Source organism: Haliotis rubra, unplaced genomic scaffold, assembly GCF_003918875.1.
Source record: "Haliotis rubra isolate DU_JTF1 unplaced genomic scaffold, ASM391887v1 Scf90, whole genome shotgun sequence".
NCBI classification, from domain to species: Eukaryota; Metazoa; Mollusca; class Gastropoda; order Lepetellida; family Haliotidae; genus Haliotis; species Haliotis rubra.
The window spans coordinates 1,539,050-1,560,997 of NW_025767635.1; the positions used below are offsets into that span (position 1 = coordinate 1,539,050).

Below are 21,948 nucleotides of genomic sequence, written 5' to 3' on the forward strand. Positions count from 1 at the left end.
CAGGTCTATCTGCCATCATGTTATTAAGTTACTGTGTACAGTCATGCCAAGTCTGTTCCAATAGAAAACATGGTAAGCGATCCTGTGTCTTCCTATATCACTCAGGCGCCATGTACAGGTTGCATATGCTTGTAACTGTTGGGTTGGAGATGCTTGTACCACACATACGTGTGGATCCTTGATAGACCCAAAGCCAGTCTAACCCTGCCTTGCAGTCTGCCAGTACTGACACAGGCTGGAGACAAGGGACCTGCCGATGTGTAGTGCGGAGGATTACTTGTACGACCACACCCCTCCTTAGTGTGAACCAACTACAAATACCCCCAAAATCAATCAAGGAAAATCTACAGAGCTGAGACAGGCATCAGGATTTATCTGGAACAACCAATTCCATATGTATTAGGGATAGTCAACACTGTATCAGTTGAAACAGGGATGGTCTTTTATCATGCTATAGGGATAGTCAACACTGTATCAGTTGAAACAGGGATGGTCTTTTATCATGCTATAGGGATAGTCAACACTGTATCAGTTGAAACAGGATAGTCAACACTGTATCAGTTGAAACAGGGATGGTCTTTTATCATGCTATAGGGATAGTCAACACTGTATCAGTTGAAACAGGGATAGTCTTTTATCATGCTGTACTGTATCAGTTGAAACAGGATAGTCAACACTGTATCAGTTGAAACAGGGATGGTCTTTTATCATGCTATAGGGATAGTCAACACTGTATCAGTTGAAACAGGGATGGTCTTTTATCATGCTATAGGGATAGTCAACACTGTATCAGTTGAAACAGGGATGGTCTTTTATCATGCTATAGGGATAGTCAACACTGTATCAGTTGAAACAGGGATGGTCTTTTATCATGCTATAGGGATAGTCAACACTGTATCAGTTGAAACAGGGATGGTCTTTTATCATGCTATAGGGATAGTCAACACTGTATCAGTTGAAACAGGGATGGTCTTTTATCATGCTATAGGGATAGTCAACACTGTATCAGTTGAAACAGGGATGGTCTTTTATCATGCTATAGGGATAGTCAACACTGTATCAGTTGAAACAGGGATGGTCTTTTATCATGCTATAGGGATAGTCAACACTGTATCAGTTGAAACAGGGATGGTCTTTTATCATGCTATAGGGATAGTCAACACTGTATCAGTTGAAACAGGGATGGTCTTTTATCATGCTATAGGGATAGTTAACACTGTATCAGTTGAAACAGGGATGGTCTTTTATCATGCTAATTACAACACTGCAAGCTTCAGTTGTTCCAAGTTGTAAAATACCTCTACCTAATTATGGTTAGAAGATGGTCTCATACATTTACCTGTATCTAAATTGATGAATCCATTACTAAATCATGAATGATTATTCGAGGAAGAAAAAGCATCTGTATGACCCTTGCTTATTGTTAAGAAACCCCAGAACTTTGTTGGTCTTAACACGCTGAAAGTGATATAAAACAAGGGGTTGTTCTACAAACATGGCATAGAATCCCCATGGGGAGACAAGCACTGTTTACTGGGGACCTGTTCAATCCCAATGACAAACCCTCAGGGGGAGACAAGCACTGTTTACTGGAGACCTGTTCAATCCCAATGACAAACCCCCAGGGGGAGACAGGCACTGTTTACTGGGGACCTGTTCAATCCCAATGACAAATCCCCACACATTCATGCTTACAGAAGAACATGAAAGTACTGATACTGTGAAACTATATTTCCCTCAGTTGAGAACTACTTGAAGCTGTTTGTGTTATAACTGATATTCCTGAACATGTCCCTATAACCAGGCAAGACAAGGAGCTTAGCAGAAACAATGCTTTGGTTCACAGAGCCAAAGAGAGTAAAACTTTCAACAATTACCAATTCTTGCAGCAATTCTTCAGTGTCTGTGCTGTTCCGCTACATGCAGTCTACCGACGGACTAGCTCAATGACCAAACAGAGGCCAACAATAATGTGATAATTCTGCCGGCCTGTAGACCAGGTGCATAGCATCAAATCACCCTGCAGATCACATCAGCACCATCTTGGACCAATAGCCCACCAGGTCCATATTGTGGCTATTGTGTTGGTTCATTAAGGTTGGGCCAAACAGACACATGGTGAGAATGCTGTGTTGGGGGTATGTTCTCATTTCGCCTACAGTCTTAAAACAACATGCCATGGTCTGTTGACTGTTGATTATGCAATGGTGAACTAGTGGCACCCCTATGATCTATAAATGGACTCTTTTAGTTGAAGTAGTTGGAAGGACAAAAAGAATTTATTTACTTCTGTTACATATCATTTTCTGATCACAATAAAATGATAATTTATTTATCTTATATCACATCATATCATCACATCATCTTCTAGTTGAAGTAGTTGGAAGGACAAAAAGAATTTATTTATTTCTGTTACATATCATTTTCTGATCACAATGAAATGATAATTTATTTATCTTATATCACATCATATCATCACATCATCTTCTAGTTGAAGTAATTATTTTAAAAAACACAATCATGCGCAAGTCTTGAGGTTGTTACTTGTGACAACAGATCTAATCCTCTCTACTCAACTACATATCCTTATAACAACAGTCGATCAAGACTCAGTGAGTCAGGTTCATTATAAGAGTAGGGGTGCATTCTCTAATCCCAATTCGCCTACATTGTTTTTGTATGCGAATTGAGATGTAGGCGAATAGAGATTAAACCGTGTTGGGAACTGTTCCTTGAACCACTGCCCTAAAGCCCAGGTCTGGTTGGACGTCTGTAGGACATAAATACTCACTGTACAGACTAGTCATTGTCTTAGATGTCAGTCAGTCCTCTCATAATAGTTTGAAGTTCGTGTTTTGCATTAAAGACTGTCAACTTTATCATTCACGTTCACATATACTCACTCGAGTAAATATTTTCATAACTTTAAGTTTGAATTTATAGACCAGTTTTCTGATTAAAGAGTTTTAAAAAGTCCTGATTCTTTTCTTTTTATTAAAATATTTTGTGCATTTTCGAATTTAAGCCCTGGGCTTAAATATGGTTAAAATATTTCATCACTAGAACAGTGATTTTCTCTATTTAAGCCCGGTCCCAACAACAAACAGTATCTGTGCAACCTGCCTCTAGCACTGTGTGATCAGAGATGACTGTCCTCTTCTGAAGTCAAGACCTGGGGCTCCTTTCACGAAGCAACCTTTACTAAGGTGAACCTTAACTCCCATTCTTTAACATTGCACTAAGGTTACCTTAGTGACTTAAGACAATCTTAGTGCTTTGAGAAAGGAGGCCCTGGACAGTAAATGTTGAAGCACGCTCAGTACTGGCTTTAATGACACAGACATGTTCTTCAAATTATATGTGTCAGTTTGACAATTTGTATCCAGAGAAACAGAATATGGCCTCTTTGACATCATTCACAAACTCCAGTGCAGAAAACAACAGTACAGCTTTATTTTGAATAAACAACACAATGAAAAAATTATAACCTGATGAAAATAAATCACATAGACGTTTCCACTGTCTTAGCCCCTCTAACACAATGTGATTCTGACCTAAAACTCTTGTATCAACAGAGGAATATTTTATACATCCTCTAACACAGTGCTATTCACAGACACACATACCACTAAGCAGTAATACCACACATAAAACTGGGGGAGATAATACCACACATACCACTGTGGAGATAATACCACACATACCACTGGGGGAGATAATGCCACACATACCATTGGGGGGATAATACCACATATACCACTCAGCAGTAATACCACACATACCACTGGAGAGATAATACCACATATACCACTGGGGAGATAATACCACACATACCACTTGGGGAGATAATACCACACATACCACAGGGGAGATAATACCACATATACCACTGGGGAGATAATACCACACATACCACAGGGGAGATAATACCACACATACCACTGGGGAGATAATGCCACACATACCACTGGGGAGATAATATACCACATACCCACACCACTGGGGGAGATAATACCACACATACCACACAGGGGTGATAATACCCACATACCACTGGGGAGATAATACCACACATACCACTGGGGAGATAATACCACACATACCTCTGGGGAGATAATACCACACATACCACAGGGGAGATCATACCACACATACCACTGGGGAGATAATACCACACATACCACTGGGGAGATAATACCACACATACCACTGGGGTGATAATAACACACATACCACTGGGGAGATAATACCACACATACCACTGGGGAAATAATAACACACAAACCACTGGGTGAGATAATACCACTGGGGAGATAATACCACACATACCACTGGGGAGATAATACCACACATACCACTGGGGAGATAATACCACACATACTACTGGGGAGATAATACCACACATACCACTGGGGAGATAATACCAAGCATACCACTGGGGAGATAATACCACACATACCACTGGGGAGATAATACCACACATACCACTGGGGGGATAATACCACACACATCACTGGGGAGATAATACCACACATACCACAGGGAGATAATACCACACATACCACTGGGGAGATAATACCACATATACCACTGGGGAGATAATAACACACATACCACAGGGGAGATAATACCACAGGGGAGATAATACCACACATACCACTGGGGAGACAATACCACACATACCACTGGGGAGATAATACCACACATACCACTGGGGAGATAATACCACACATACCACTGGGGAGATAATACCACATATACCACTGGGGAGATAATACCACATATACCACTGGGGAGATAATAACACACATACCACTGGGGAAGATAATACCACATATACCACTGGGGAGATAATAACACACATACCACAGGGGAGATAATACCACTGGGGAGATAATACCACACATACCACTGGGGAAATAATACCACACATACCACTGGGGAGATAATACCACACATACCACTGGGGAAATAATACCACATATACCATTGGGGAAATAATACCTCACATACCACTGGCAAGATAATACCACATATACCACTGGGGAGATAATACCACACATACCACTGGGGAAATAATACCACATATACCATTGGGGAAATAATACCACACATACCACTGGGGAAATAATACCACACATACCATTGGGGAAATAATACCACACATACCACTGGGGAGATAATACCACACATACCACTGGGGAAATAATACCACATATACCATTGGGGAAATAATACTACACATACCACTGGGGAAATAATACCACACATACCATTGGGGAAATAATACCACACATACCACTGGGGAGATAATACCACACATACCACAGGGGAGATAATAACACACAAACCACTGGGTGAGATAATACCACTGGGGAGATAATACCACACATACCACTGGGGAGATAATACCACACATACCACTGGGGAGATAATACCACACATACCACTGGGGAGATAATACCACACATACCACTGGGGAGATAATACCAAGCATACCACTGGGGAGATAATACCACACATACCACTGGGGAGATAATACCACACATACCACTGGGAGATAATATACACACATACCACTGGGAGATAATACCACACATACCACAGGGGAGATAACCACACACATACCACTGGGGAGATAATACCACATACCACTGGGGAGATAATACCACACATACCACTGGGGAGATAATACCACACATACCACTGGGGAGATAATACCACACATACCACTGGGGAGATAATACCACACATACCACTGGGGAGATAATACCACACATACCACTGGGGAGATAATACCACACATACCACTGGGGAGATAATAACACACATACCACTGGGAGATAATACCACATATACCACTGGGGAGATAATAACACACATACCACAGGGGAGATAATACCACTGGGGAGATAATACCACACATACCACTGGGGAGATAATACCACACATACCACTGGGGAGATAATACCACATATACCACTGGGGAAATAATACCACATATACCATTGGGGAAATAATACCTCACATACCACTGGCAAGATGATACCACATATACCACTGGGGAGATAATACCACACATACCACTGGCAAGATAATACCACACATACCACTGGGGAGATAATACCACACATACCATTGGGGAAATAATACCACATATACCATTGGGGAAATAATACCACACATACCACTGGGGAAATAATACCACACATAACATTGGGGAAATAATACCAAGCATACCAATGGGGAGATAATACCACACATACCACTGGGGAGATAATAACACACATACCACTGGGGAAATAATACCACATATACCATTGGGGAAATAATACCACATATACCATTGGGGAGATAATACCACATATACCACTGGGGAGATAATACCACACATACCACTGGGGAAATAATACCACATATACCACTGGGGAAATAATACCACACATACCACTGGGGAAATAATACCACACATACCACTGGGGAGATAATACCACACATACCACTGGGGAGATAATACACATACCACACCACACATACCACTGGGGAGATAATACCATTCATACCACTGGGGAGATAACTCATGTCATTCCTATTGCTTACAACTTTCTATAGTATAATGCCTCTCAAACTGAGAAAGATATCGTAAACAATTGATAAGAATGATAAATGAGATAAATAACTTGTCAGGTTAAGGAAACATACCAGCTGTAAATCAATACTGTAATCTTCAAAACTGACTCATCTTTTTTGCCCATTTAAAAAAATTAATTGATAACATGATAAAAATGATAACACCAAGAGTAGCGTCCTGTCTAGAACAGGTCCACAGCAACCAATGCAGGTTGTATGAACTGACCAAATGGACTTGGTTGATTTTGTGTCATTGTATTCCAGTGTCTCAGACTGACATGAAACAGCTAACACAATTCTGATTACTTTATAGCCTACACTAGGAGTTGGCAAATGTTCATTGACTGGTTGACATATAGTCGAACACAGGACACAAACATCACCATGTAGATGAATGAATCTGAAATGTCGCTCAAACATGTGAACAACTTAAATAAAACAACCTTCACACTGTCTACAAGCTAGTCCAAGGACAACCCTTGCCAGAACCTTCACACTGTCTACAAGCTAGTCCAAGGACAACCCTTGCCAGAACCTTCACACTGTCTACAAGATGGACCAAGCACAACCCTTGCCAGAACCTTCACACTGTCTACAAGCTAGTCCAAGCACAACCCTTGCCAGAACCTTCACACTGTCTACAAGCTAGTCCAATGACAACCCTTGCCAGAACCTTCACACTGTCTACAAGATAGTCCAAGGACAACCCTTGCCAGAACTTTCACAGAACAATGACAACCCTTGCCAGAACCTTCACACTGTCTACAAGATGGTCCAATGACAACCCTTGCCAGAACCTTCACACTGTCTACAGAAGATGGCTAGTCCAAGCACAACCCTTGCCAGAACCTTCACACTGTCTACAGGATAGTCCAAGCACAACCCTTGCCAGAACCTTCACACTGTCTACAGGATAGTCCAAGGACAACCCTTGCCAGAACCTTCACACTGTCTACAAGCTAGTCCAAGCACAACCCTTGCCAGAACCTTCACACTGTCTACAAGCTAGTCCAAGGACAACCCTTGCCAGAACCTTCACACTGTCTACAGGATAGTCCAAGGACAACCCTTGCCAGAACCTTCACACTGTCTACAAGCTAGTCCAAGGACAACCCTTGCCAGAACCTTCACACTGTCTACAAGTTAGTCCAAGGACAACCCTTGCCAGAACCTTCACACTGTCTACAGGATAGTCCAAGCACAACCCTTGCCAGAACCTTCACACTGTCTACAAGATAGTCCAAGGACAACCCTTGAACTTTCTACACACTGTCTACAGAACCTTCACCTTCACACTGTCTACAAGATGGACCAAGCACAACCCTTGCCAGAACCTTCACACTGTCTACAGGATAGTCCAAGCACAACCTTGCCAGAACCTTCACACTGTCTACAAGCTAGTCCAAGCACAACCCTTGCCAGAACCTTCACACTGTCAATAAGCTAGTTCAAGCACAACCCTAGCCAGAACCTTCACACTGTCTACAAGATAGACCAAGGACAACCCTTGCCAGAACCTTCACACTGTCTACAAGATAGATGAAGGACAACCCTTGCCATAATCTACACACTGTCTACAAGATAGACCAATGACAACCCTTGCCAGAACCTTCACACTGTCTACAAGCTAGTCCAAAGACAACCCTAGCCAGAGCCTTCATATTGTCTACAAGATAGACCAAGGACAACCCTTGCCAGAACCTTCACACTGTCTACAAGATAGACCAAGGACAACCCTTGCCAGAACCTTCACACTGTCTACAAGATAGACCAAGCACAACCCTAGCCAGAGCTTTCATATTGTCTACAAGTTAGACCAAGGACAACCCTTGCCAGAACCTTCACACTGTCTACAAGATAGACCAATGACAACCCTTGCCAGAACCTTCACACTGTCTACAAGATAGACCAAGCACAACCCTAGCCAGAGCTTTCATATTGTCTACAAGTTAGACCAAGGACAACCCTTGCCAGAACCTTCACACTGTCTACAAGATGGACCAAGCACAACCCTTGCCAGAACCTTCACACTGTCTACAAGCTAGTCCAAGGACAACCCTTGCCAGAACCTTCACACTGTCTACAAGATGGACCAAGCACAACCCTTGCCAGAACCTTCACACTGTCTACAAGATAGACCAAGGACAACCCTTGCCAGAACCTTCACACTGTCTACAAGATAGACCAATGACAACCCTTGCCAGAACCTTCACACTGTCTACAAGATAGTCCAAGGAAAATCTTAGCTACAACCTCCATACTTTTTACAGTAAGATGGGACATCGCAGCATGTGCAAACTGCTACCATCCAGAACTGCTCACACACATTACATTATATGTACTGATCAATCTTTTGAGAACAGATCACAGACAACCTACAAACATCAGTGATTAGGAAGGAAATTTTCATTATGGGGTTTTGCTCAATCATTAATAATTTTATGGGCCATTTCTGGCAAGAACAGGTAATAAATTTCACTTCATAAGCCATTGATACTTGTAATACACCAATAATTAAACAAAATTCTAAATTGATCACAGGTGAAAAAGCATTATATTCCTTATATTCCCCTAATCTTGAACTTCAAACAACATCAACAAATATTGCTGAACCAACTTTCAGATGGAAGTACAGTCATCCCTCAAGCTGACCCCTTCATGCTGCTGGGGATTTGCATAAACCACAAGGTAATCAATGGGCCCTATAAAGTTCAATATTTTTTTAACAAACATACGTCACAGCATCGGAAACAGCATATCAACAAACCTGCCTTGAATAATGCGAGTTCATTAATCCAGTGATTATCCTATATGGTAACAATTCATGTTTATTGAATATCTCAAGTTTTGTTTTTAATACAACCTTAATTTTCATTCAATGCGGTCTAGTGTCATATTTTAATGAATCTGTGTGTGACAGCTGGCACCAGTCTACCTTCATCTACAGCAGCTACTGATAGATTCCCTCTAGTGACACCTTGTATCAAATGGAGACATTTACTATAAGGACATATTTTGTCTTGTTAAAAGTCACATTTGTAGTAGTTTAACTATTATGTCACAATAATGTTTTTTGAGGACGAATTTGATGTTGTTAAATCAGGGTTTTACCTTGACTTACAAAGTGGGGATCCACGGAACCCCATCAATAAATTTTACGGACCCTTCTGGTGATATGATGGTCCTGTAAAGTATTCAAATGGTGAAGTGTACTGTATGTTCAGGTAATTACTTCCGAGCCTGGAATGAATGAGTGATCATGCGGACCGTGGTCATAACTGATGGGTGAAATAGCTGGTAACTACTAACTGTTGGATCGGCATTCAAGATGCTGGTGAGTCAATAATATAGGATACAACTTGAACGATAACCCTTGATACGCTGTAGGTATGTTCTCAATATTTCTCGGCATTTATGCACCCTGGATGTACATATGTGTGTTGCGTAAAACCCTGGTAAAGTGTCTATGATTCTTTGAACCTGCCACGTCCTCCAGATTGGGAACTCTCTCCTTGACAGTGTGTTTGTGCATCAGCTTACCAATGAATATGAGAACACATTATATACAGTGCAAAGCGGGTCGTGCACTACACACTATGGGTCAATTACAGTGGAAAGACTGAACAAGAAGGCCTTTGAAGTCTGTGCTTAAAGGAATGCAATTTGTGTCTCTCAACATAATTTTATACCAAGTACAGAAAACATAACACTTAATTTAGTGTCTTCATTATCACATGTTCTCATCCCTCCAACTGCAGTCTGATGAATACGCTGTGGAAACAAGAGAGGCTGGCCTTCTGAACATACCACCTGCTGATCTGATGGGCACCTGCTAGCCAGTACATGTGCACTGTTCCCCCCATCACCTGCCCCTACATACAAATGTCAGCGACTCTTTAGGCTAAACATAGCCTTACCTCCCTACCAGTACCTTCATTCTATCTATAGGAAGCTGGGCTAGTCAAGGATATCATATGTGGTGTCTCCACACTGGTACCATAGACTGTCTACAGTTAGTTGAGCTGACCTGAGGACAACTGTAGCTGGTGCACACTGGCTGTGAACTATCTTGATCCAGTGTGCTTGAAAAAGTGCCCTCCTGTTGTCACATTGCTAGTGGATCTTGTGTTGGGCCCTCAACTTCAAACTTTTATGGGTTCTTATGGCAACAATGAATTTACAGGGCTACTAATTTGTCACAACATGCAGTAATGTTGTTTTGAAACGAAGGCCTGAAGAGATAAGGTCAGCAGATGTAGCAAAGAGCTATCAGACACTTACGAATGAGACACTACAGGTTTTGCAAACTGAAATATTTTTTAAAAGTCACATTGTGGTATTGATACCGATTGATCTTTTTAGAACCAATTACTGAATATATATGAACATTGCCTCACAGACTAATCTGACATGAACAACTGGCCAAACAGGTTCTAATTTCTTGACAACTTCTTACAGCAAATGAATGTTGTTCGCCTTGACAGTAAGAAGGCCATCCTATGAATTTGTATATGAAAAAGAAATGTGTACATTAAAACATTGTGTATTATAAACATGATAAAAGCAGTTTGCATTAGAATTTAGAGCTTATCAGTTACAGGGCTAGATATATGACTAAATAACTTCATTCACTGTTTTAAATCTTTGAGGTAGATCTATTATTTGACCTAAAACCTGGATATAAACAGTGCAAACTGAAGGCAGTTCATCTGTGGTTATTATGAGTTAAACTATATTAATGTACATTCATTTATCAGCAGATACCCTGATTTGTTTATTCTGGCTACTACACTGTTGCCAAGTTCACTGAGATCTGGAAGATGCACAGATGAACAGGTCTGCCAAATAGATGTTATCATCAGCCAGACTATGTGATTATCATACCTGATAAAAGAAAACATGAGTCCCACTTTACCTTAAGGCTGGCAAAAAAGGTTGATAAGTGGAAATATCTTCCTTGGGAAAAAATATTAATGATTATCGATATGAAAATTGTGTCATCGGTAATATCATTCATAATCTATTGTGATGAAATAATGTATTAATGCACTCAGACAATACACAAAATCAGGTCTTTATTCATGGTCTGCTTCTAAATTATGTTCAGGGCTGCATTTTGTTAGTAATCCAAACCTGAATATGTCACCACTCACCAATGTGAAATATTATATTTCTTTCAGATTTTCTGGTATCTTTTTTCTATGTTACCTCTTCATATATTTATCGATATGACTGATATTCAGTTATTGATTAGCAAGCTCTGTGATCTAATTTAATAGCCAGCCCTACTTTACATAACAGATTCTGATGCACATGTATGTTCAATGCCATAGATTATTTTCATGTATTTTAGACCGGACTTTTTTATAGTGACTATATAACTTTCCTTGTTGCTTATTTGTTTGTTGACAATATATATTATGCATTGTTTTTCCAGATATGGATTGTCCATTGAGCATGATGAGTTTTTCAACTTCAGTTATTTTGCTGCAGTTGATGAAATTCCCCAGATCAGCAGTGCATGTGTTCCACTGTAGCCCGCTGTCAAACTTGACAGTATTTCGTTTCATTCAAATAGTAAATGCGTTAAGCTGCAATGTTGGATCTATACTTATTCTCATTTAACACTTTTATTCTAATAGACAGAAGGGAATTGTCTGCCATAAAATCATACTTTTCCATACCACCTGTTTTATAACACAGTTTTGGTTTTCTCATCCAAAACTGTGTTCCACAGGTGATATTGCTTGTGTGAGATCAAGCTTATTTCCAAGGAGATATCATTTTGATAGTAGATTTTGTACAATGCCCTGACAATGCTATGATGTCATGAACTTGATGACATCACAATGTTCTGACATCACTGCACTGCAAGTCTAATGGCAGTACCCTGTTCAGAGATGAACATTTTTCATTGAAAACTAAAGAAGAGTGATTTTGATGATAAATAGAACATCACCCTCGTGTCTTCTGATATCAAACATAACACTCTATAAAACTCCTCAGCAAGCCTCAGACATTTTTAACTTTATCAACTCGTGGTGATATATTTGATATCAAAAGACACTTGGGTGAGATTCTCTATATGCCAACTATTGGATATTGTCTGCTACACACACCCACAGACTGGGTCCACACACCCCTCAGTGACCATGGTGGGCAGTCAGTGGGGGAAAGTCATACACCTTCAACTGACAGTGTATAGTTTGCCAGTCAGGAAACTGGAAACACTTGAAGTCTTATGTGTACCTCTCCATGCAAACCATATATAAGTACATGAAGTATATGAAACTGGATGTGGGCTTACTACCCATGTCAACATGTGAAGAAATACATCCAGTGGTAACTGACACAGTTCTTGTGCCTGGTGTCTTCACACACGTATTTGTCCAGGACTGCCTCTGACACATGGCAGAATACCATGCAAGTCTGGTGTTTTGTGGGTTGACAGTGACAACCTCCTCAGCTGTTGGATGACATCACACTGGTGACAGCGTTCTGCCTCGTTAATCTCGCATAAGCAAACAATCACACAAACTTTCTATCGATTTCCCCCCAGATAAACTAGATCCTGATTGTGCCAACGTGTTATGCTTATCGAATATAGACTGCCCCGTCGGTCCGAGGCACATGTTAGTGTTATTTCTAGGACTCCAATGTCATCACAATTCCTTTAGTAGCATCTTCTCACATATCAATACATTCAGAACATCGGTCAGAAGGAATTCTTTAACATCCCAATCTAGGCACTGGCCGAGAAGCTTATTATTACATCTAGATCGAGAGTTGTTGGTTACCTGGCAGAACAGTTCGTGACTGGCTCCCCTAAAACCGAATATCCCGAATAGTCTTCATTTGTTGTTATAACTGAAAATCTTCAGCTTTGAGTCAACGATGACAGCGATCAACAATCAGCAGGAACTCAACTTGCGCATGCGTTTGAAAGAGTTATCCCCCCTTCTTCAGCAGGTGCCCGTTCTCTCGGGTATTAGCGGGAAAATCCGGTAATTTCCGCCGCTTACTTGTCTTGTGATGGAAAATCGTCCCATTACCGTGTACCAGTTGATATGGGAAGACAATTATTTCATATTTTTGAAAGAAGAAAGCCAGCAAATACTGATTGTCTGCTAAATACATGATTGTTGTTTTAATTTGTTTGACTCAACTACGCGAAAGAAGCAAGTTGTTACCCAATTATAAATATACGCTTGCTACTCGGCGTTGCATTGACATGCATTGCATTCAAACCATATTGCATTTCAAACTGCGTTGTCAATAGCAATGATTGCAGATATAGTTTCGAAAGGATTGGCCATATATCGATTGTGATACACGGCTATTTTTACGTATACAAAACACATTATTATAACTGACAATACAGACAATCAGATAAGCTCCCATTTACATGTGTATTGCCAGGTGGGAAGATAACGGTACAGGTGGATCCCGCGCTGACAGACGGATCATATCCTCATCTGCCTGACGCAATTAGCACCGACCAAGGTGTCACTGCAGACCTCCGATAATGAACTGAATTGTTCACTGGAGTGTTGAGTGGATGAATACAATATTGTACTGGCCTGAGTGGAGGGTGTTTACAAGGACTGTACACTCCCTGAATGACAATTTAGTAAAATTACGATGATTTAGAAAGTGAAGATTGTCTCAACTCTAGGCAGACTGCAAGGGCTGCTCTGAGCTCCATGTTTTATATATTTGTTAAATAACATAACTTTATTATGGGACTAAATATCAGTCTAGCAAACCCGTCACTGTTTGGCTTACATTTGGAACAAATCCGCCAGGCTATTTTCATTCACCCTGTGACCTCAAAGCATCGCCGAGTGTGACAACACCAATGTATGTCATACTGATATTGTTTATTGAGCTGCTACACCTCCTGTCTTACAGGGCGTGACACCCCCTCTCCCGAGAACAGGTATGGCAGGAAAACTAATCCAACGAATTACCACATGCTATGTCGTTATTTTCAAAATCATTACATTTACATCCCTTTATACCATGACCTATCCTACGATTGAATGAGCTCCGATCTTAACACGTGGAGCACATCTGGGACATGATTGGTCGTCGTGAGCAACAAAGGGGTCCTCCTGTACAGAACCCGGCTCAGTTGGAAGCTGCTTGACACGAGGAATGGTGTACCCTCCCACTTCAGAGGATCAGGAGGCTGTCAGGGGGTACGAGGAGGAATGTGCTGTCTGTCATACAGGCACACTCGGTATTGACTTTGAATCGTGTAAGACACGCAAAATGACATTTGGAATGTTCACATTCACCAAAAAATTCAACGTTAAACATTCCAGGCCCATGCTTGTACGGACATGGTTTTGTATCAAAATCAGTGTGTTTTTGAAATGAGCAATTATCATAATAAAATCAACATGGATTCCAATCATTTTGTCGTTTTGTATGAGTCAAAGGATCATACGGGTAAGAAAATATTTTGTTTTTCCATCGTGGTCACCACGAGAAGGTTTATGTTAAAAACATATCATTGCAAAAATACATGGGGTGCTTAGTTAAGTTCTTTAATTGTGTGTGTATATATACGAAGGAATTATATCATTATACACTCTCTGAACTTTAATCACATTGTCATTGTTAATTGTACCATGTCATAGTTTCTTTAAGTGGTATTTAGAAGCTGGTTTGACGAAGACGAACACTTTCTATGGATTGACAACGTCTGTATTGCAGTAGATGCGACGTATCGGTGTTTATGCTGACACTAAGTTGATCCAGTTAAGGAGGTTGATGCCAATTCCGACCAAACCCAAACTCTTCTTAATCGTACTATCCTTTGGAACACCCAAACCCTTGAAGCCAAACGGCAAGATCAGGAACTCTTCATGGCAATCAACATCACACTACTCAACCCGATAATCAACAGATATCAAGGGTATCACATCTCCACAATTGGGAACCGATGACATATGTCAACCAAGTCAGCGAGCCTGATCATGACCACCCGATCCCGTTAGTCGCCTCTTACGACAAGCATGGGTTACTGAAGGTACATTCTAACCCGGACCTTCACGGGTCCCCGACTTCCAGAAGCTCATGAAGTCCCCTGCAGTTAAACCAACCACGGAAGATAACACCCGGGTAATCATACAGTGTCGGGAACAACCTTGCATTAAGGTTTGTTGACACTGCAGGAACAACCATGAATTAGGGTTTGTTGACATCGCAGGAACATCCATGCATTAAGGTTCATTGACACCACAGGAACAACCATGCATTAAGGTTTGTTGACACTGCAGGAACAACCATGCATTAAGGTTTGATGACATCGCAGGAACAACCATGCATTAAGGTTTGATGACACCGCAGGAACAACCATGCATTAAGGTTCATTGACACTACAGGAACAACCATGCATTAAGGTTTGTTGACATCGCAGGAACAACCATGCATTAAGGTTTGTTGACACTGCAGGAACAACCATGAAGGTTTGTTGACACCGCAGGAACAACCATGCGTTAAGGTTTGTTGACACCGCAGGAACAACCATGCGTTAAGGTTTGTTGACACCGCAGGAACAACCATGCGTTAAGGTTTGTTGACACTGCAGGAACAACCATGCGTTAAGGTTTTTGTTGACACCATTAAGGTTTGTTGCAGCAGGAACAACCATGCATTAAGGTTTGTTGACACCGCAGGAACAACCATGCATTAAGGTTTCTTGACACCGCAGGAACAACCATGCGTTAAGGTTTGTTGACATCGCAGGAACAACCACGCATTAAGGTTTGTTGACACTGCAGGAACAACCACGCATTAAGGTTTGTTGACACTGCAGGAACAACCATGCATGAAGGTTTGTTGACACCGCAGGAACAACCATGTATGAAGGTTTGTTGACACCGCAGGAACAACCATGCATTAAGGTTTGTTGACACTGCAGGAACAACCAGGCATGAAGGTTTGTTGACACCGCAGGAACAACCATGCATTAAGGTTTGTTGACACCGCAGGAACAACCATGTATGAAGGTTTGTTGACACCGCAGGAACAACCATGTATGAAGGTTTGTTGACACCGCAGGAACAACCATGTATGAAGGTTTGTTGACACCGCAGGAACAACCATGCATTAAGGTTTGCTGACACTGCAGGAACAACCAGGTATGAAGGTTTGTGACACCGCAGGAACAACCATGCATTAAGGTTTGTTGACACCGCAGGAACAACCATGTATGAAGGTTTGTTGACACTGCAGGAACAACCATGTATGAAGGTTTGTTGACACCGCAGGAACAACCATGTATGAAGGTTTGTTGACACCGCAGGAACAACCATGTATGAAGGTTTGTTGACACCGCAGGAACAACCATGTATGAAGGTTTGTTGACACCGCAGGAACAACCATGTATGAAGGTTTGTTGACACCGCAGGAACAACCATGTATGAAGGTTTGTTGACACCGCAGGAACAACCATGTATGAAGGTTTGCTGACACTGCAGGAACAACCATGTGTTAAGGTTTGTTGACGTCGCAGGAACAACCATCAAGGTTTGATGACACTGTATGATGTGTATGTCGACATGTGGAAGGCCATCGATTGCCACACCATCAAACTGTATCGACCTTCACATGAAATAGACTTTCAACCGAGATTAAACACATCGCGGTTCTGTGTTCCACCGCATAAACAGCTGCTAATTGGAGGCTGAATACACCCTCAGGAGATTGTCGTAATACCTGTATTGGCAAACATTTTACATGTGTCCTCTCGTAAAAAAACAATGTCCATGTAAAATACTTGCAGGTTCTGGCACTGAGCTGTGTGCAACTGCGAGTGAGTGAGTGAATGCCAGGGTGGGTGAGTGAGTGAGTGTCAGGGTGAGTGAGTGAGTGAGTGTCAGGGTGGGTGAGTGAGTGAGTGTCAGGGTGGGTGAGTAAGTGTCAGGGTGGGTGAGTGAGTGAGTGCCAGGGTGGGTGAGTGAGTGAGTGTCAGGGTGAGTGAGTGAGTGAGTGAGTGTCAGGGTGGGTGAGTGAGTGAGTGTCAGGGTGAGTGAGTGAGTGTCAGGGTGGGTAAGTAAGTGTCAGGGTGGGTGAGTGAATGAGTGAGACTCACGGTGAGTGCGTGAGTGAGTGAGTGCTGGTATGCAGCGTTAGATTGATACCATAATTTTAAGAAGGAGAGGTGAGCGTCTAATTGTTCTAGCCTGGTCTTTTTGATGGCGTTAGATCACTGAGCTACCTTCAGCAGTTTACCATGGACACACCATTCAGACACGTTATACTGACTCCGATCCAACAATATCCCTCAATGCCGAGCACCAGGCAAGGCAGCAAAAAAGACCATCTTTTTAAGATGTTTGGGATATGACTCGGCTGGAGCTGGACCGCCCGGCAGACATACGCTATATACCACGGAGTTGACATGTACCGGGAGATCCCATACTGAGGACAGGTATGACGCTGAGCAGCCAAGGATACTGAATGAAACTGGCAGTTAATACTAGGAATCAGGCTGAATGTGACGGACGAAAGTCAGGCGACACGATTTTCACGCAAACGAAAGGTTCACAAATGAAATTATTCTCCAGTAGTCTACGAAAATAAATAAATTTGCCTTGATAGAAAGTTTGAAATGTCAAACAGTTTCAGCGTCAGGATACGGTGGTGAAGTTATTGGATAGGAATACGTCTTTCGGAAATTATTCAGATGACTTCCGAGTTCACGTGGAAGTAGACAATGAGATCCGCTTCCCCCCATCTTTTTCTTGTTGTAACTGAAAACCTTGGCTGTCTGATGAGATGCAATGATATCCAAGGAATTGTCATTGACAATAATGAGTATTAATAACTGAACCAGTATACTGATAACATTAAATTGATTCTTGATGGTACCGATAAAAGGTTATAGTATTTATTGATTCAATAAATGATTGTTTTCTCACAAATGTCAGGACAAACACAGATAAAACAAAAGCATCTTGGATTACTTCGAAGGCAAACTGCTATGATATACTTTGTATATACTGATATATAAGATTTAAAAATTCAATGGCAAACTGTTTATTTCGAAATATCGGGAATAAAGTTTATTGCAGATCGTAAAAACTTATGGGATGAACACAAGAAAAAAGTCTAGAAGAAATAAACGACTGCATGCACAATAGAGTAAAAGACATTTGGTACTGACTGGGGAAATAATTAATAAAAACATTACCAATATCAAACTTGGTACAAATTTCTGATACTTTACCTGATCCTCCTAAAACATTTATGACTTCCACTGAAATAATGTTTCACATATATTTAGAATGATAAAATAGAAAAACAACAACATTATAAGTAAAGTGGTTTGCAGATAGTCATCTAATGATGCTTTTAAACTATCAAACCTGAGATAAAGGGAAGCAACCATGAATAACAAGCGTGATATACCTTTCAATGACATTTATACTTTAGTACTAATGTTGTAGAATACAATTGATAATCCATACTGGAAAACTGTTTTAAAATTGTGGAAACAATTATCAGAGACAAGAGTCTGAGATCGGTCCCCATATCAGGGAACATGAATTAGCGGCATGACTCACCTCTCTCCCATCGGTCAGGCATAACCCTGGCTATAGATACTAAGTGACCACAGGTAGCCTCCCCAAATATGGAATGAGGAAAGCCGGATACGGGCCAGGAATGTCAGCTATGCTAATTAATTGAATGCATATAATTGTGAACCGGCAGTGCTGGGCAGTTCGGTCTGAAGCTGAGAGTAAAGAGTCACCTCCTGTACCCGAATAAATCGTCGTGGACCCCCAGACGGACTTGTGTTCTGAATAGGAGTCATATCCCCCAGAGCATCAACCTGCTGAGGCGGATACATTATTGCCAAAACAAAGTGCTGATAATTATAATATCATGGACATGTTGTCCCAACCCCTTTGGCTAAATCCTGATTTAAAAAATCAAACACATTATACAAGAAAGATAAGGGATTTTGGTGCTTTAATACTATATTTGCGTCAGTATTGAGCCAAACTTCAAGATTATTGCAGAGTATTTATGTTTCCGTTCTCTAAAATGTTTGAATGAAATATGTATCACGGATCGAGTTATTGGCCATGCGAAACAATAGCATGCATAGTTTCAACAGCAAATGCCTCCCTCTATCCCGGTTCTCCGGGATTACTATTGTCAGGACATGTACACACATACTGCCACAATACTGACGTGTTTACTTTGATGACTGGATTGTCTGGTCCAGACTCGATTATTTACAGACAGCCGCCATACAGCTGGAATATTAGTAAAACTAAACTCACTCATTCACTCACTGACGGGTTGACTTACTTGTCAACCTTCCTTACTGTAACTGAAATGTGAAGAAATGAATGTAACCATGGGAACGAGAAAAGACAGTGAACAATTTGACACGCATATTGTGACAATATATGTAGCATTCACGACTTCAGTTTTTAGACATAAAGTCGTCAAAAATTCTTTGACAATTTTTTTAAACCGAAAATATTACATATACATGTAGATGCATTTTACAATACTCCATAATAGTGGTTTTGCTGATGTTTGTGGGCAGGTAAATTTGATTTAATTCGTCTCTAGGTTTAAATGCTCATTATGCTGAACCTGCTTTCACATTTGCTACTGTTTATCCGACCAGTCGGAACAAACATTCAACGCTGAATGCACGATCTTTCCACAGGACGCCCCCATAGAGACGATGTTGGTAGAAGGGAGACAACTCTACATGCACCACACGATCTTTCCACAGGACGCCCCCATAGAGACGATGTTGGTAAAAGGGAGACAACTCTACATGCACTATTTCATAAGCTGCCCAACCCGTACCTGCTACATTAGTGACGTCACTCGGCAACTTGATTTGTTCTCTGTGCGTGTCCATTACAGACCATCCGAGAACGACATGGGGGTGAGGGGTGGGATGTACTTGTGGTGTTGTGGATATTAATACCAGTGTCATGCGCTCACCGATAACGCTGATGCGACCTTCAACTGAGGATAGCAGAGTTATAACTGTTTTCAATCATAATATACAATTAACCATTTTTCCCATTTGTAACCCGGGAGCGATATACACGTGTAACATCCGAGATGATATATCCTGTATTGGATTACGATGTATAACGTCAATCATAATGAAGGCTTGTCATGTACTACTATACCGTCCAGAGTGAGCCATACATCGCTCTGTGGCACTGCCAAATGTCACCTCAACAGATGGATCCCTGAGTCATGATTGTTGCTAAAAAGGTTGTGCAAGCCCTCAATACTATCTATATGTACAGCTTTGCAACCTATCGGGCTTACACGAAAAAAATTGGCTTGCTGCGCGCCTGCTGATCGTGTATGACACCACGGTGCCAGTATATACAGGCCTGATCTAGTATGACGTCACGGTGCCAGTACATAGAGGCCTGATATAGTATGACGTCACGGTGCCAGTATATAGAGGCCTGATCTAGTATGACGTCACGGTGCGAGTATATAGAGCCCTGATCGAGTAAGACGCCACGGTGTGAGTATATAGAGCCCTGATCGAGTATGACACCACGGTGCGAGTATATTGAACCCTGATCGAGTATGACACCACGGTGCCAGTAGATAGAGCCCTGATCGTCTATGACACCACGGTGCCAGTGTATAGAGCCCTGATCGAGTATGACAACATGCACTGACACCTTGGTTGTTGGTTGTTTTTTTAACGCTGCACTCAGCTATATGGCGGCGGTCTGTAAACAATCGACTCTGAACCAGGCAAAACAGTGATCAACAGCATGAGCGTTGATGTCCAAGATATTTTTATGGATTAAACTTCTTTTTTAATTTCTCTCACAACGTTTCGAGACCATTCCAGGTCCCTTCATCAGGTGAACTGGCAGTTAGGACTATGACGTCGTCGAGGCCAGTTCACCTGATGAAGGGACCTGGAATGGTCTCGAAACGTTGTGAGAGAAATTAAAAAAGAAGTTTAATCCATAAAAATATCTTGGACATCAATGTACAACTTCTAAATGCCACTGAAAGACAGCATGAGCGCTGTCTACGCAATTGGGATACGATGACATGTGTGAAGCAAGTCAGCGAGCCTGACCACCCAATTCCGTTTGTCGCCTCTTACGACAAGCATGGATTGCTGAAAACCAGCTGTACACCGGAACTTCTTGGGTCGAGTCCTTGGTACCCTGACCGTGTATGACAACTCGGTGCGAGTATATAGAGCCCTGGTCGTGTATGTTAAAGTGCTACGATTTCAGATGTTGTGATCGTGTATAACGCAAAGCTGTGATACTTTTGAGC

General features: G+C 41.5%; 1 protein-coding gene across 1 annotated transcript in view; it reads right to left on the reverse strand.

Moving 5' to 3' along the window:
• LOC124263952 (protein FAM135A-like) overlaps positions 1–13,641 on the reverse strand; it is a 68,810-nt gene extending 55,169 nt beyond the window's left edge. The window contains exon 1 of the mRNA XM_046698679.1: positions 13,428–13,641. The gene's annotated coding sequence lies outside the window, so the exon portion shown is untranslated. The remainder of the gene's footprint in view (positions 1–13,427) is intronic.
• Positions 13,642–21,948: the final 8,307 nt, after the last annotated feature.